Raw genomic sequence first — 12,205 nt, forward strand, 5'->3', positions numbered from 1 at the left:
AAGACTTTTAACATCTATGAGTCCTGCCTCCTTCATTGGTTAGATCAACTCTGACTGACCACAAGAATAATGGCAGGAAGAAGCCTGGCCTAGGCAAGCTCCTTCCCAAACTCACACTCAACCTAAGTAGTTTTATTTTATTTGCTGTATGTGTTGAACAGCTGAGTAAAGACATCATTTGGGGAAAAAATTAATGGAAAACTTTGCTACAAAATATTTTAAGATCTTTTACCCTAGAGCCTTGGTAAGGCTTAGAGAAGACAGATAGAATATAAAGCTCCCTAAGGACACCATTCCTTTTGGTTATATATCCAATATGGCCTATTTGATATATAGTTGGCTAGCTTATCAACATTGATCATCATACTCAGAATCTCTAGGACAATTCCCATATATTATAAATGGACCCAAGGCTCATGCTTTTCAGTAATTGTCCAGTGTGTGCCTTTGAAACCTCTTTCATACCTAAGGCTGAGGTAGGCTGGTTTCCTTCATTGAGCATTCTGAAAGAGTGTGTGTGTGTGTGTGTGTGTGTGTGTGTGTGTGTGTGTGTTTGTGTGTGTTTGTGTGTGTTTGTGTGTGTGTGTGTGTGTGTGTGTGTGATTGAGAGAGAGAGAGAGAGAACCGCAAATAAGCCTGACTTGGAGATTATTCTGTTTATCTGTACAATTTTAATATCCACTAAAGTTTTTAAATATCTAAAATATGCAAGTACATGGCAGAAGCAAATCAGACCTTTTGTATTTCTGTTTCTTTCCAACAGTGCTCCTGCGGTTTTGTCACTTGAGGAGGACATTGCTTCGATTGCATATAACCATCATCTCTTCTCCAGTCTAGAATTAGTGGTACTATTACTTTTGGGAAAATGGCCTTGCTGTACTGTATGGATTCTAGGGGAAAGGGTATCAATACAGCCCTCTGGAAACTCATGGACACTGAGTCACATGACCTTGTTAGCCAAACAAAACCACTACAATGGGATTTGTACTTCATTTAGAAAGAAGTAAGTGCTCTTCTCTTAGACTAGTGAGATGAGGTGAGCCTGAATAATTGCAGACCATTCTTCCTTACCTGTAGGCTTGCTCAGCTTTCATCTGTATGATAGAAGGATTGATTTACATATGCTCATGCTAGTATGCTTAGGTGGCAAGGAGTCTATCTCCCTGGCAGGAAGCCTGTAGCACGACTCTACCCAGGAAAAAGGCAGTTTCTTCAGAGAACTTTTGTGTTTCTGAGATGTTTTCAGTTTTACCATTTCCAAACACTGCCATCTCTTCTTGCTGCAGGAAAAGTTTGGAAACTAAAACTAAAGTTTTATGACAGATTGCTCAGCAATCTGTCCTGGGGTTGGGATAAAAACAAACATGTATTTAGTAGTTTTTTACCTTTTAACTCTCTCTTGTTTGCGATATATTGAATAAATACATACACATTATTCCAATATGCAATCTACAAATGTTCACTGTAAAATATATGCTTTTCCTGTAACCTGTTTTCTTGTACTGATGACATGGGTCTACCTTATAAGCTTCTGCATTAAAAAGAATTAAACCAAAATCCATTTAAGTCATTATAATTAAGCTACCTCCATATTTCTTCTCCTGTGAAAATATGAGCATAACTGTCCATAAAGTGGAATTCGTTTTCTTTTATACTTCTATAAGTTAGTTTCTATCTTCTCAAATAATGTGTACTCGACAGACTCCTTTTCACTCCCTGAAAAGTAGAGTGGAAAAGATAATTTGAAATTAAGGATAGTAGAGTGGAAATGATAAATTAGAATTAAGGATCACAATAAAGTCTGTGTTAACACTTTGGTCCTTATTGCTCAACTTAACTGAGTCCTACTCCTCTTAGACCTTAAAAGAGTTCTATGGTTGAAAAAAAAAAGAGCATCATTTCATCAGAGGACATTTCATTAATAATACAAATGAGCAAAGCTTGAAAATTTCTTTATTCTAATTTATTTTTATTCTTAGTACTGAGAATTGAACGCAGAGCCTTTTCTTGGGAAGGCAGGCATTTTACCCGCCAGCTACATCCCAAGTCCTGAGAGTTTCTTCATTCTAAAGACACAATGGAAATACATAATTTCAATGTATAACTTCCCTAAATTTTATTTGCTTCTCTGTTGTTACAAGGGTAGACTCTCATAACCAGACTACCCGTGGCTACAAAGCCTGGCATTGTATGTTACTTCTGAATTGATCCAACCCTGCAATAGTTGACCACCTTCCTGACAAAGGGATGCTGCAAGCTGGAGCTAAAATGCATATTTAAGTCATATAAAATGTCAAAGGATTTTAGATTTATACGTGATATTGGAATCTAAATATCAGCTTTGACATGTGATTTAGATTGAGAGGTCGTAACGTTTTTCTACTACTGGCAAAGATTTCCCTGGGGATTTTATTTATTTTTTTGTTTGTTTGAATTAGGTATATCAAAGTGCTTAACTATAAGCACAAAGAATTATATTTATACTTAAGCAAATAATTTAGCTCCTTATTATAAGTTGACGTAACACATGTTTGGAATGGAGTTCTGAAGACATTGTAATGCCCAAAAATGCTTGTAAATTATTTCCCTTGTTAATTTTCCAATGCAAATCTTTATTAACTATACTTATATAAGAGAACAACAATCCAAAAAAAAAAAAAAAAGGACACAATCAGAAATACAGTGTTCATGCCCCTGGGCTGCAAGGGTTTTTCAGTCCCAAAGAAGGAACATTGAGGATTCAACAGATAGGGGTTGGATATTTTATGACTCACGTGCTCCTTGGTGGTGGCAAGCCAGGATACAATAGAGGGCTGCTCGGCATGTACAAGCAGGGGAATATATGGGATAGGCTGCTTGCTCACTGCAGAGGTGAAGTTCTTCAGAAGTTTTATGAGTACATTCTTCTACTTTATAACCAAGGTCACTCTGCTTTATTCCTCACCTGAAGATTAGAAAGGAAACAACCAGTTGCTCCTCTCCATTTTCTTCCTTATCACATTCTTTGGAGACCTTACCTCACTGCCAGGAACAATAGCCTTTCTAGGTACTGACTAGTGTTTACCCCACACAGAGATAGGAACTACAGGTAAAGGTAGAGCCAGCTCCTCACAATAAGAATAAGGATTCTTGCCAGATGTGGTGGCCTATGTGGTGGCCTATGCCTGCAATCTCAGCAATTGAGGTTGAAGCAAGAGGATCTCAAGTTCAAGGCCAGCCTAGCAACTTAGGAGAGGTCCTATCTCAAAATTAAAACTAAAAAAAAAAAACCACACAAAAAAACTGGGAATATAGCTCAGTGGCCTAATGACCCTGGGTTCACCCACAGTAGTAGAAAAAAATAAAAAAGGGATTCTCACAAATCATGTACTTAACAGAAGAAATAATAAATCTTTCTTAAAAATATATATATATTGATTTTTAATTGACACAGCTAATTGTATATACTTATGAGACACAGGTGATATTTCAAGATGTGTATAGAAATGTGTAACAATGTGTCCGGATCATATCAATTTAATTGGTATATATCCTCAGGTATTTATCTGTCTCTGTGCTTGGAACATTCAAAATACTCTATTACTTATTTGGTGATATTTAACTGCTGTCAAACATAGTTATTTACTATGCTGTAGAACATTAGAAGTTACCCCTCTCATCCAACTACACCCGTGTACTTCTCCTCAACCCTTCTTCTACTCCCTTCCCAGACTCTGATTACCACAGTTCTATTCTCCAAGGAAGTAAACAACTTTTCTTTGCCACCCAATATTGGAATGAGGCTGTTGTTATTGAAAACTTAACTGCTATATATTTTGAGGTACTCACATATTACAGCAACTTAAGTATACACATTTTCATTCAATACTTCAAGAGTAAATGGAATGGCTAAAGAAGCCTTGTCCCCACTCAAAGCTATGCCTAGTTTTCATTAACAAATAAGAACTACTCAAATCCATTATCAGATATTCTTACCAATACTATACATTGCTTATTTAAAAGTCTTTGCAGGCCTATAGATATCATTATGTTCACAAACATTGTGTTCAAAGTGTATAGTTTTTTTCCTACCTCTCTAGACAAATATGCCAAGCAGCATTTAGAATTGCACAATGAAAACTTCTTAAATGTACAAAACACAGTAAAACGTGAACAAATACCAAGAATATTTTAGCTTTCGATAAGATGATTTTGAATTGAGAGAAAAAGGCCAATAGAACTAAGTTCTATATTACTTTCTGAAATCAAGATATCTTTGTGGTCTAAATGCATCTTACTAGGCAAATCAGAGTTAATGCTGGCATCCCAAAGAGGCACAGAATGAAATGCAAAAAAAAAAAAAATTGATATAGTCCATTAACTATATTAATAAAAAAATAAAAATCTCTGCTTATCAGATAACATACCTGATAACTTCATGGATCATTAAAAGTATTGAGAGGCTTATCTGCGATATGGGTATTGAGATTCTTTAACATACTCTTTATGGGGGAAAATGCATCATTTATTCCCAGTGAATTCAAAACCATTTCTTCTTTGTAATTCTAGATCAGGTTTTACATTTGGCTTTTGCTGAGAGGACTTATTGTGCCTTGGGGGTATGGGCAATTTACAGAGGGCAAATTTGCCTTTCTTCATTCAAACTGTCCTTCCCAATCCCTTTCCAGTTTGGGGGTGTTATGGTGGTGAAGATGGAAAATGCATCTCCACTTCTCTACTTCCCTGAGTCAGGAGCTGAATACCCTTGTTCATATCTTCCATCCACTTTTCTCCTAAAACTCAGACTCCCATGTCATTGGTATGTTGCCTTTAAGGAGTTTTTGAGGAAACATGGTGATTAACAGTGAATGTTTGAAAGTTTCACTTTCCATGGTTGTTTTCAGCTATGAGAATATATGTAATCTCAAGTCAGTCTCTAAATAGAGCCATCAGAATGAGAAGTACAGAGACTACATGGTTAAAAAGGGAGCATGGGAGAAGGGGTCTTGGTTTGTCCTGTTATTTGCTTGTGTGTGTGTGTGTGTGTGTGTGTGTGTGTGTATTTTTAGGTGACTCCAGAGTTGTGGTACTCTGTTCCAACATGATGGTGGGTAGGTGTCCACTTGACAGGGAACATGGATGCTCAACCTCCTGAGATTGAGACTTGGAAACATTCCCCTTAGAGAGTTGTAGGCAGAGCCTGCTGTAACTCTCAATCTTAGATTATTCCTCCTTTTTGATTTCTCTCCTGAATGCAGTTATAAAGATGCCCACTCACATACTGATGTTGGTACTCCCAGAGCTGGAAATGCTACAGTGGTTTTCTGTGGAGTGTGAGATTCTAGGTTACTTAGTGTTTCTTTCATCCCATTTTTGTAGCTTTATTCAATGAAACTAATTTGAATCCTTTTATACTTAGAGAAAAGTAACTTCTATTAAAGATAAAATAACATGAAATAATACGTACCACAAGATCGGGTCCTCTCATGAAATATTGGAACATACATGAGTCATTGAAATTTTGAGACACAGAGAGCATTTGGTATCATTGATATAGAAGTAAGTTAGCTCAAGAACAGTCTTCTGAATCAGGCCTTTTAATTTGGAAGGATCTTCTGTAAGTCATTGTAAATAATAAGAAGAAACTGAAGGGTCAAATGAATGGAGATGAATCAGAAGTAGCCAACATTTCCCAGGCCTTTAGATGCTTATTTTACTCACTTTAACTTTATCTATGGAGGGACATGATTAATAGGTAGTCCGTGACATTTCCTCAAGCTCCAGAAACACTTGAGGATTTGATGCTGAATTGAATCCTCCTGTGACAAATTCACAGAATGACAGAAGGACATCAGATCCATAATAATGGCACAAGCCTAGGGAGCATCTTTGCCTCATCCTTGGAATAGCTAATTAGGTAAACTGTACTTTGCCAAACTGGCATAATGATGAGAAGTGTCTCTAGCAGGCAGTAGCAGGTAGCCATGTACCCTGAGGGGGCAATGTGACTGGAAGGCATAAAGACAGGGAACTCTCATGCATCCTAAGGGAACAGTGAGGAAACTGAATGGATGGCTTCCTTCAGCTGAGGTGGTCTGTGCACACCAAGCCTTGTCTCTCCTGATGAAGTGTGTTTGGGGATCCTAGGAGGTTGTGGATCTCTGTACCAGGTGGCTTCTACTGACTTATTCATAAAGTTCAGTAATTGGGTGCTTAGAGGAGCCTGTTGTTTCTCTTGACTTTGATGATTGACCAAAACTACTTCTGTGGATTGAACAGTGACTGTTTCAATGCATTTAATTGAATTTACTTTCCAGGATTTTTCAAATTTTAAATTTATTTAAAGATTATTTTTCAAACAAGCATTTGAGTGATAGTAAGCTTCTCAATAATGTTTAGGTGAAAAGGTGGCTTCCATACCTCCCATTCAAAGAAGCCTGATGGCTGAATTATTGTGATACAGCATTTGATGTATTATAATAAAAACCTCTCTCTTCCATAGATCAGTTTTCCCACTGAGAATAGAACATCAAATGAAGCACAACATAATGTCCTGACGTTTATCAAACTGGATGGGAAAAGTTTCAAACATTGGTTTTTACCCTGACCAAGTTTAAAAAAGAAATAACATTTTTAAATGGAAAAATTATTTTTAATTTTATTTACTCAGGGAATCATGGGGTGTATATTTTTTAAATAATATTCTATGAATTTGCACTTCTTATTACCATGTTTTTTGCAGGTAAAGTGATAAAGTGGGACATTTTGAGGGAAACTTTGACTAATTCAGAGAGCAAAATGTTGCAGAAATATGTGCTTTGGAAACCTAGGGCTTCATAAGAAAATTACAAGGTGGTGGCATGAACTAGGTCTTTTCTGTGCTGCTCCAATCACCTTACATGTCTTCTGTCATTTGGCTTCACGAATCAATATAAATAAGCTGAAAGACAAGTGCCTTTACAGCATATATCACATAGCCTGGAGATAACAGTTATCAGAGTAGAAATAGTTTCAAGGTCTGTACATGTGTTTTTCTATGTATGTTTGTTTGTTTTTTTTAAGTACCAAAATAATTTTATCTTTAAAAACTTAGTTCTTAATTTATATTAATGGCGTAAAATATTTAAAATGAGTTTTTGACTAGAACCATTGTAGTAAATCACACCATTATTTGTTTTAAATGGAATTGTTTTACCAGAATCATTGGTTTTTAACGGTACCATTGTATAGGCATACCGAGAAAATAAAGCTAAACATCAGCCCATATAAAATATTGCAATAATGTTTAATTTTATTGTTGACTATTTTTGTTCCCCCCCTCTCAAAATGTTTCAGTTTAATTATTAAATTATATGGTCAAACATAAAATTCAGACACAATAATCTAACACAACACCAAAAAAGACACAACAAAACAAAACAATCTTTCAGACCTCTATTGAGAGTACTTTATGGAAGGCCCATAAGGCTTGAAATCTTACATTTATTGATGTTGCTAGAGGTGAACATGAGTCACTGAGAAAAGGTTAAAATATTCACAGTATCAGCCTCTTTATGGGGGAGAATATTTAATAGTTATTGTACAAATCTGGTAGACTCAAATGACACCTGTCTACTAATTGCAAATAGTATGCATTTTGAATTCATTACAGCATCTTGATATTGCTGAAAGCTCAGTCCTTGTCCCAGATGCCAATCTAATAAGGAGGACATGGTTTTGAGAAAAAAGAAAAAGAAGGCTTTTTGCTTGGCTAACAAAAGAGAAACACAGGAGACTTCTGTCCCAAAGGCTGTGATTCTGCCTGTCAGCAGGAATAGGGGGCATATAAAGAGGTGATTCAAAGGCTACATTCTGCATGTTCTCTGTCTGGAGTTGTAATTCACTTGTTAATTTGGGAGAGAGTCATTTCTCAGATCTACTGGTACCATCTCCAAAGTCTGGATTATTTCCTTCCTTTGGTGGGTATGAACTCTAGGAGAGGTAAATCTGCCTGAAATGGGGAAAAATGCTAATCCTGTTCCCCCTGAAATTAGGGAGGAGCAGTGAGAGAAGAAGAGAAAAAAATATAAATCTATTTGAAAAATGAGTTACAGGAACAGAGCAGCAAGAGCTCTATTCAAAACACAAGGTGAACCACTGTTACATTGACACCAGATGTGTGTAGCACTATTAGAATATAATGTGTGAAAGCATTCAATATGGACAAGACTGCTATTAACAAGGAAATGCTGCACCAATGTGCATTTTCCCATACACACACACACACACACACACACACACACACACACACACACACTTCTAGTAATTAAGAATACAAAGCAATGGTAAACCATTTATTCCACAAGTATTTGATGAGTACAAACCATATGCCAGGCACATTTTTGAATATTTTGTATTTGTTCAAAAAATGACTTAATTTTCCAAAATCATACCATAGGATAAGATATAAAATTTCAGCATATGGAGTGCAACTGCACTTGAAATTGCATCCGGGTTTATTTTGAGAATGACTCCTAAGTCTTAACTGGCCACATGTGTGACACATTTTATTTTGTTTCTTTATTGATATTAAAAAGCCAACATGTTCAATACCTGAAGTTTAATAATCTCTTTTAAAGATACAGGTATTTGGCAGAAATGCAAGACCACTTTTACAAAGAAGAGAGGTGAAACTGTTATTTTCATATTGTAGCCCCTAAATCTAAATTATTGAAAAAAGAAATTTTGAAGACTTTTGAAAGACTCTAGGGAAAAAAAGCAGATGAGCAATACACTAGAGCCTGGGTCCCTGACCTGTTACCAAAATCCTTGGGCCTTGTCCCTAATGGCCATCTAATAATGAGGACAAGCTTTTGAGATAAAGAGAAAAGGTTTGTTCCTTTTCCAGCAAATGGGAAACACAAGGGACTCCTTTGTCAGAAGCTTTGATTCTTTCCATGAGGGAAAATAGGGGGTTTTTAAGGAAGCTATTAAAAGGCTCCATTCCAGATGTGCCCTGCCAGGGGGTCCCAAGTGCATCCTGAGGGTGTGTTATGATTAAGTAGTTTATCTGGGAGATCATCATTTCCTAGTTCTTCTGGTGACTTCTCCTTCCTGTGGAGAACAGATAACTCAAGGTTATCTTGTTCCCTGCCCCCAGGTTAAGGAGGGAGATAGAGAGAAGGGGGAAAGGAAAACATTTCCCCTTTAAAATAAGCAGCCAGGGTTATATTCAAAAGGTAAAGTGGACCACTCTTACAACCTCAGTGCTTCCACCAATCAACTTTACCATCGAAATTGATTGGTAAAGTGTGTTCATGTCCAGCTGCATATTTCTGGAAAAAAAAAAAAAGTAGTTTTCGTTTTCATCAGGTCTGGACCCCCAAACTGTCAAGTTCCATAGACAGAGTAACTGCGTGGGTCCTTCATCCACTTCGGGTGCATATGACCACTCTTTAAGGAGTCAGTACTTTATGACTGAATTGACCGAGAACCCTAGAAATGAGTGGACCTAGAACAACTCCTCATTTGCCTTTTAGTCTTTTATGTACCCAGAGTGATTATTTGAACTGGGCACTATCTTTGGTTGTAAAAGGCACTTCAGCTATTTTTGATAGCATTCTTTTCCTAACCCATCTCCAAGTCTTTCCTTGTTTCCCCTTCCCTTGCCTAGCCCTCACCTGTCCTAAACTCGCCAGTGATACCCAGACCCACTGAAGTGATACCCATATCATTGAAGATTTTCAATGAAAAAGAACTTAGGTCAAACTGTGCACACCTCACATGGAGATGGACAGCCAGAATATACCTTCCACACAGGGCACTCTGGAGCACAGTGTAGAAAAGCCATAGCTTCCTCTGCGGGTGAGCAGCCCCACATTGAAAATTACAGAGTAGTGAAAACCACCAGCAAGGGAACCTTTGCGAAAACAACTACCGTCACATCCTCACAGGAAAAGAAGTGGCAATAAAGATCATTGACAAAAGATTCCTGAAGCCAGAAGTTCTACAAAAGCTATACGGACAGGTCAGAATCCTAAAGATGTTAAATCACCCAAAATCGTGAAGCTGTGGCAGTGAAATTTTGGACTATCTGGCTGAGAAAGGAAGACTGTAAGAAGAGGAGGCAAGAACTAAATTCCGGCAGATCATGTTGCAGTCCAATATTGTCACCAAACACAGGTAGCCCACCGAGACCTGAAGGAGGAGAATCTGTAATTAGATGCACAGATGAACATCAAGCTACCGATTTTCGACTCAGTAATGAGTTTACACTTGGGTATAAACTCGACACGTTTTATAGCAGTCCTCCCTACACAGCCCCTGAGCTCTTCCAGCACATAAAGTACAATGGTCCAGAAGTTGATGTGTGGAGTCTTGGCGTGGTTCTGTACACCCTAGTCACTGGGTTGCATCCTTTTATTGGGGAAAATCTGAAAGAAGTTAGAGACAGAGTGTTACAAGGTAGATACCGAATACCTCTGTACAAGTCAACAGAATGTGAAAATCTGCTGAAATGCTTCCTGGTGCTCAATCCAACTAAGCGAAGCACCCTGGCCGAAATTATGGGAGACAGGTGGGTCAACAGAGGCCTTGATGTCCTCCAACCCTTTGTTGGTCCAGAGGTGGCCATCTCCCACAGAAACATCTCGTTGGCTGAGCTGCAGCCAAGCAGGGTCCTCAGAAAGAGCACCAGCTGGCCTCCTCACTACAAAGTGCAGCAAAGTGTTTCCACTCAGAAGCAGACACGGTCCCTGGACCATGCTGGAACTGGGCCATATCCGACCAGCACTGCCCAGAGTCACCTCAGAGAACATCAAATGGCCTCCCAGAAATCCGGTGGCAGCGCTGTGGGAGGAAAGGGAATTTCTCCAGCCAGGCCCCTACCTGGGATCACCACCAGTCCCAAGGAGCTGGAGACTCCTGAATTCAAGAAAATGCCTGCTGCCTACAAGAGCAGCACACCATCTGGAGGGAGGACACTGTGGAGTAAGTACATTTGCCGCAAAACAACGAAAGCAGACACACGTTCAGTGAGCCAGAATGGGCAGAACAACAGCACCTTCCCTGCCCAGAGCCCTCCAGTGACTTCAACCCACAGTGTCCCAAGTACCTCCACCCGGGGCTGCACCTGCTTCCCCAGAGCCAGTGCCCTTCGTCGAATGTTCCACCACCAGCCCCGGGAATCCCAAACTGCAACACACGAAGGTCCTCTTGCCTCACCCAGCTGCGTCCATCCAGCTGAAGCATTGCCCCAGACTCAAAGAAGAGGCACCACTGGTGTTTTCCCGAAGTTTACATCGAAAATCACAAGAAGGCCTCCAACTGAGTCTGAGAAGACCCCTAGATATAAGGGCTCAAGTCATCATGTCTCTGCTGAGCAGAGAAAGGAGAACCAACAAGCAAAACCTCGCTCCCTGCACTTCACCTGAAGCATGAATATCACTGGTGCCATGGATCCTAGTGACATCATGAGAGAAATTCACAAGGTGCTAGTTGCCAACAACTTCCAGTACATGTACAAGACGCCCTTTCTGCTCTTCTGCATCCATGGAGATGGGTAAGATGGGTACACCGAGAAAGTGGTGCAGTGGGAGATGGAGGTATGTAAAATTCCCAGACTGTCTCTGAACGGGGTCCACTTCAAGCCCATATCAGAGAAATCCAAGGCATTCAAAACTATTGCTTCCAAAATTGCCAGTGAGTTCAAACTGGAACCCAGTCTTTATGATGTAAATTAAGCAGCAACTTGAAGTGCTTTCCTCAACACTGATGGACATATAGAATAACATCTAGGCAATTGTTGGGAGCAGTGACTAAATTAGGGTTTTCTTTAATTGTCCTGGGAGGTGATGCCTCTCCTGGGAATGCTTGATGCAAGGCACTGGTCAAGACTGCCCAGTTATTTGGGTGAAGACCTGTTCCACCTGTACCACTCAGGGAGCTATTCAGTTCTTGAGCTTGTGGTTCAGGTGGCAGGGCTCAGTGGTGGAATGTTATGGGCACAAGCTGCTACTCATAATTGGACTGGTCATACATATGACCTTGGTTTTGATGGCTTTGCACAAATTTTCTCACACAAAAAAAAACCTTTTAATGAGAAAACTTATATAACAAACGTGTTGAGCTTGCTCGTAGTCATTGCACTCTACCAGAGTGTAATAGACACCCAGTTCCAGCTTTTTCTCCCCTTGGATTTCTGTCTTTTCTCATTCTCCATGGCCCCTCATCTTGTTTCCTCAATTAA

The 12,205-nt window shown here is 39.1% G+C and overlaps 1 pseudogene; it reads left to right on the forward strand.

Annotated features, from left to right (window-relative positions):
- The first annotated feature begins 9,704 nt into the window (after positions 1-9,704).
- On the forward strand, positions 9,705-11,699 carry LOC143401913 (MAP/microtubule affinity-regulating kinase 3 pseudogene; annotated as a pseudogene).
- Positions 11,700-12,205: the final 506 nt, after the last annotated feature.

The sequence above is a fragment of the Callospermophilus lateralis genome, chromosome 6, assembly GCF_048772815.1.
Source record: "Callospermophilus lateralis isolate mCalLat2 chromosome 6, mCalLat2.hap1, whole genome shotgun sequence".
NCBI classification, from domain to species: domain Eukaryota; kingdom Metazoa; phylum Chordata; class Mammalia; order Rodentia; family Sciuridae; genus Callospermophilus; species Callospermophilus lateralis.